This window comes from Lathamus discolor, chromosome 5 (genome assembly GCF_037157495.1).
Source record: "Lathamus discolor isolate bLatDis1 chromosome 5, bLatDis1.hap1, whole genome shotgun sequence".
NCBI lineage: Eukaryota > Metazoa > Chordata > Aves > Psittaciformes > Psittacidae > Lathamus > Lathamus discolor.
The window spans coordinates 93474735-93480734 of record NC_088888.1 but is presented as its reverse complement, the minus strand read 5'-3'; the positions used below and the strand labels follow the sequence as shown (position 1 = coordinate 93480734).

The following is a 6000-nucleotide window of genomic DNA, read 5'->3' as shown; positions in this document are numbered from 1 at the left end:
TTTTTTTCTTTCTTCAATCAACTTTTGTAACAAAAAATTCTTCCAGGTTTCAAAATCTCATTCAGTTTTCAAATAGCAATAGTTTGTTAAATATTTACCACTCATGCTTAGAAGGCTAACTGGTTTTAGTCACTAATTCTGTATGTTATCTGCCTCATGATACAAGTAACAGTGACTATATATTCCATTAAAATCTTAAAAAAATAGTAAGCAGGGATTTTCCTGAGTTGGAGGGAAACCTTAAACAAAAGTGAAAGGTCAGACCAAGGCAGCTACTCATGATCTGTAGTTCAGACACAGTCAGCTGTCTGTGCAAGTTTGCCTTGCATTCCCTGAAGCCTTCAGAACAGGTTGGCGACTTTCAGGACAACCAAATAGTGTAAGATAAGCAGATACAGAAATGCGGTTTTAGAGAAGACGATTCCGGGCTACCAATCCTTCATTTTAACTCATTTACAGAGACATATCTGCACAAAGGACAGCAACAAAAGTTTTGTGCCAATAAGAGGCAATGTATTGTTTGTATCATTGCTCAATTGCACAGTATTGTTATACAACCACTTTGCCCCATGTCTTTACAGAAGAAGTTGATAATGAACCAAATTGGGAATCAATATCCCTCACGTCATTAGAGTAGACATATACATAGAAAAGAATTGGCTATAGAAGTATTAGATGTACTTAAAGTAGACAAAGCTGCAGGACCACTTAATATGCATCCATAAACATTATCAGACATTTGTTAGGAAACTGATGAACCTTTAAATTATATTTATACAAGTTCAGTAGCTTCAAGAGCTTCAGTAGGAAGAATAGGAACCCAATTCCATTGTTTTTAAAACATGTGAAGACAATATAAGAAGCTAAATAAGATGATCAAGTGTAAGAACAGTTGTTGAGAGAGAGAATAACTTAAGAAAAAGCTTAAAGAAAAAGAAGACATATAGGAAGGCATATGAAAGTGTTTTAAGGGGATTGAGAGAGGGGTAATCATTATTAACTTGTGAGTTTGGAAGCCGGAGTTGTCTTATTTTTTTTTTCCTATGAGTCACAGAGGGAAAAATATGCCTACATTTTCAATAAACATTGAAATGTTTCACCACTAGATTAATTACTGTGATAAAAGGCGATGAAGCGTATGGGACAGGTAAACTGCCGTTACTTGGAAAAAGAAATCAAGGATAGTGAGATGAGGGTTATACGGTTTATATCACCCTGGGGCATCTTAGTCTCAGCATATTGAAGAGAAACTGCAAGGAGTTGTGGACTTCAGCTGTATAGAATTGGTGGGTTCACTTTTGAGAAAAAAAGAACAGCAAGATAGTTTAATTTTGGGGATCCATTCATGCTGTTAGAGGTAAGCCTTACAGTGCTTTGGGAAGAGCTCTGCTTCACCCAGTAGTAAACTACAGAGAAAAGACTTGTTTATTCTCCCTTTTTAATAGATGGTATCAAAACCCATTGGATCTAACAGTATTTGACGTACTGCCACTTACAGCCAAATTTGCAGAAAGAAAGAAATATTGAGTTGTGCACCAGAGAGCTCTTTATTTGCATTGGAGTTACTTTTACTTTATGTGCTTCCTTTACAGAGTTAAGCCAGTCATTACAGCTTGGCTTAGATCAGCTTAGCTAGGTGAAGTGAGATTTATTCTATTTAAAGGAAACAGTCAGTTTCAGGAAAATTATGTTGGGAGAAGCAATAGAAGGAAGGATGAAAAATGCTGTCATCAAAATGAAAAGGACTACAACCTAAACATAGCTTTTCATATGTGATGCAACAGACTGATAACTCCAATAACTAGCGTTTTGACAAATGAGACAACTAAACATAGCTCCAACTTTAAGCTTAATTTATTTCAGTTATTACTACAAAGCAAACCATTAACTTGTAGTAATAGAATGATTGGTGATTGGGAGAGAAAACAGAAGTTTAGGATCAAAGGCACTGCCTGTAAGTTCAAAGGCACAGAGGTTTTGGGGTGGTTTTTTTTTTTTTAATAAAGCCTGTCTCCATCTTGTCTTCAACATAATATTTGTGAAAAAGTAATTAAAGAAAAATGGAAAATATGTGCATCGTAATTGAAAATCCTGCCACTGGATTCAAGTTTTTGAGAAGGTACTTGAAAAAATCTATTTTGACTAATTGAAATATCACTAATATTAACAATAAGCCATGTTTTCTCTCAAAGTTTTATTGGGAGTTATGCTCATTTCCAGATACCTTTTTTATTCCAACGTATTATTTCCTACATTATAAAATAGGGGATACTGAAACTTCTTCTGAATACAGATATTTCAAGCCTATAAATCACTGACTACTATATCTATACAGTGAGACACAAAGCTAAAGTGAAAATAACGCATTTCCCAGTATTTCATGTTATACAAAGCTCAGTATTTTTAGTACACTGTCTCCATGCCCAACTACAAACTTAAGTACCTTAATTTTATACACTATATGGAAAAGTCAGGACTTCAGAATGCATGATTGATCCATCAATTGCACAGTGAAATTGTAACTATGGGTTACACGTATTATTTAAGCAAAAATCTTGCCACCAGCAGTATCAGAGGTCAGATATTAACATCTTTGTTGATATCCGATGGTTCTTTGGGCAAACACTAGTGCCATCAAGCCATGTCATGCTAAAAGGAACATTTTAAAAAATACCATTAACATGACGTTTTAACACATACACAGCTTTTGTTTATAAAGCATGGAGTATGTTCACATTAGCAAGGTTATATAAGAGCCATACCTTCATTTAAAACTTCTTTCCCCTCTTTGATGTTGCAGAATCACCAAATGCTCCTTTGAAATGCAGCAGCAGCTGAACCGAATCACTCTCCATCGACATTAGTGATAACACATTCAATCTCCTGTCCCACAGTTGACCTCAGCCTGGTTTTGATCAGAACTAGTTTTGGTAAAAGAATATTCACCTTCACAGGCTGACAAGGAGAGTCAGGTAAATTGAAAGCTGTTTATGTCAGAATTTCAATATTGTATAGCTATTACAAATATCTATATAATCAGCATTATATAAAGTAGATTGTATGTTATCTGAACTTTCAGTTCATGAGCAGAGATTAATATTTTAATATACACCTAAACAAATTCATCAGCATACACAGCCTTCCCCCCCCCCCCCCATATCCTGGGTTATAAATTGACAGCAGCAGCAACTTTCATGCCAATGGTATCAAATATATGATCAATGCCTCTGAGAAATTCAAAGTGACTTTAGATAGCAATGTCCTAAGCTACTTTACTCTGCTGACTGTTACAAGATTGTGGATTTGGATATGCATTTTAATTTGACCTTCTACAGCCACATTACACTTTTATCTTTCCTGTGCTTGCTCTGGATTCTGAAGTAGCTGTCTAAACACAGAAATAGTCATTACCCAAATTCACCACTATTTTCCAGGTGCTAAACATTTGGGGAGGGGGGAGGGAGGCAGGGGGATGATGTCTAATCAAAATATGTGAATACATAGCAAAAGAAAAAACTATGTTAAGAACAAATTTATAAGAAACCCAGTTCCAGTAGATTGATGCTGAAAACAGTATTTTTCTGGGAACATTCTATCCAGACTGCAAATACAAATGATTTATTTCTCTGAAATATTGACATAAATAGCTTTCAATTTACCTGACTCTTTGGAACAATATATTCCAGTTTCAAAGGTCTAAAACTTAGCACACAAAAACAATGTATTTACAGAAGCATACCATATAGAACATTTAGTTTTCAATAAATCAGTTTTGTCATATGGGATACGGCATTATACTAGTACTAAATTTTTTTTCCCTCTGTGCTATCCACCAATAGAAACTACATTTCAAAGACAAATAGAGCAAATTTCAGCCATCAGTTATGGCCACATATCCCTAATGCCTTTAGATAGAGTTGCACAGCTGTAATGAATGGCCAAATTTTACTAATTTAGGCAGACAGCTACACTGGCTTGGTGATTACAGGAAATTTTTCTGCAATTACAGATTCCGTTTTACATAATATATTTAGAGGCTGTCACACTCAACTCTGACTGATGAATGCAATGTATGTTTGGTTGCATATGAACACCGTAACCAGGAACAACAGGCAGAAAAAGCAAAAAGAAAAAAAGCAGAACATTCAGAAATAATACTTAAAAAATACCTTAACAGGTCTTTTAATAAGGTCCAATCAACTACATCCATCTCATACTTTGAAAACTTTTGTATAGCTTTTTCTTAAACACCTCCAATGGTGAAGACTTCATAATGTTCTTCCAAGCAATGTATTGCAGCATTTACCTAATCCTGATACTAAGAAATTATTCCTGATGTCTAATCAATAATCTAATCTAATCTTCCTTGCTTCAGTTTAAGCCCTCTAGCTCCTTACCTTTTCCACCTCTGGCTAACCAATGGACAGCTCTTGAGTGACACAGGTAGGACAGAACTAGGCCCAGGAGAAGATGCTGATTTAGAACCCGACTAATTGAAGGAACTGGAGGGAGGAATAGTTTTTCCTGAGGGAGAAGGTGACCTTTGTTCTATTAATTTTGTTATAGATAAAACAGTCTTGTTGTAAGTAAATATATTGAATGTGTGTTTAGAGAGTGAAGTATGTGTTCCATAGTAAGACATTCACAAGTTTGTGCTCTTCAGCAATGAAGAATCTTTCATAGACACCTATATATTCATATCTATCCCAGTGATGTGAAAAAATACAGAAATTGGTATAGATTACTTTAGGTGTAACCAAAAGGAGGAATAGATGTCAAAATACCTTAATTGCATTATTTGGCTTTTAAAATTCATATAGCAGCTATGCCCAATACTGTCAGAAGCCTTTCAGAAGCTGACTTATGAAATCTGCTCCGTGTTCTTTGAGTGCAGTTTAGATAGGATATAAGGAGGAAATTCTTTCCTGTTAGGGTGGTGAGACACTGGAATGGGTTGCCCATGGAGGTTGTGAGTGCTCCATCCCTGGCGGTGTTCAAGGCCAGGTTGGATGAAGCCTTGCGTGGGATGGTTTAGTGTGAGGTGTCCCTGTCCATGGCAGAGGGGTTGGAACTAGATGATCTTGAGGTCCTTTCCAACCCTAACTATTCTATGATTCTATGATTCTACTTCTGAAGGTTGGAATATGAAAAGGAGTTTATGGTTGTCAACAGCCTTTAAAAGAAAACATTCATCTAAAATCATCAGGATTTTTATTAAAAAAAAAAAAAAAAACTTTTTTTGAGTTCTTAGCTGAATGTTCAATAAACAAAGGGATTGGGAAGGCCAACTGAAACAGAAGCGACCCTGACAGACACAACAAAAGTCAATGCCTCAGAATGAAGCAGTTTCCAAGACAGAGAGAAAAATATTCAGGAAATTGTTTAAAATTCCTCACTCCTCTCTCAAGTATCAATAACCAAATGAATAAAGCATTTCATTTCGGCTTGGCTAGAAGTCCTGCATATTCTGAGAGGCTGTTAAGCAGATAGTTTTAGCACATGAAAAATGCATGCTAGTCTTTTTGTTCTTATGTCAGTTATTTAACACATTGTGTATCAATCAGCTTGCAAAACATAGAGTTTAATCTTTTCTGGTTTTATTGCTTTACCATTTCACTGTATTTATCTTGCATGTTGAGAAGACGGAACTTTAAATCAAAATTTTGCATTTTTAGGCCTGCATGCCAACACTGCACACACAACTCAGACTATCCACTTGGACGGCAATCACATCATCAGGCTGTACAAATATCATCCCCTCTATCATAAAATCATAGAATGATAATATCATAGAAAGGTTTGGCTTGGAAGGGACCTTAAAGATCATCTAGTTCCAACCCACCTGCCACAGGCAGGGACATCTTCCACTAGATCAGGCTGCTCGACAGTCCTGTCCAACCCAGCCTTGAACACTTCCGGGGATGAGGTGTCCACAACTTCTCTGCTCAACCTGTTCCACTGCCTCACCACCCTCACAGAAAAGAGGGTGAACACAGCAAA

The 6000-nt window shown here is 36.2% G+C and overlaps 1 long non-coding RNA gene across 1 annotated transcript in view; it reads right to left on the bottom strand.

Annotated features, from left to right (window-relative positions):
- Positions 1–570: 570 nt before the first annotated feature.
- Positions 571–6000, bottom strand: part of LOC136014421 (uncharacterized) — a 31193-nt gene continuing 25763 nt past the window's right edge. The window contains exons 2-3 of the long non-coding RNA XR_010612689.1: positions 2763–2905; positions 571–2649 (exon numbers count right to left, since the gene is read on the bottom strand). This is a non-coding gene — a long non-coding RNA (uncharacterized LOC136014421). The remainder of the gene's footprint in view (positions 2650–2762; positions 2906–6000) is intronic.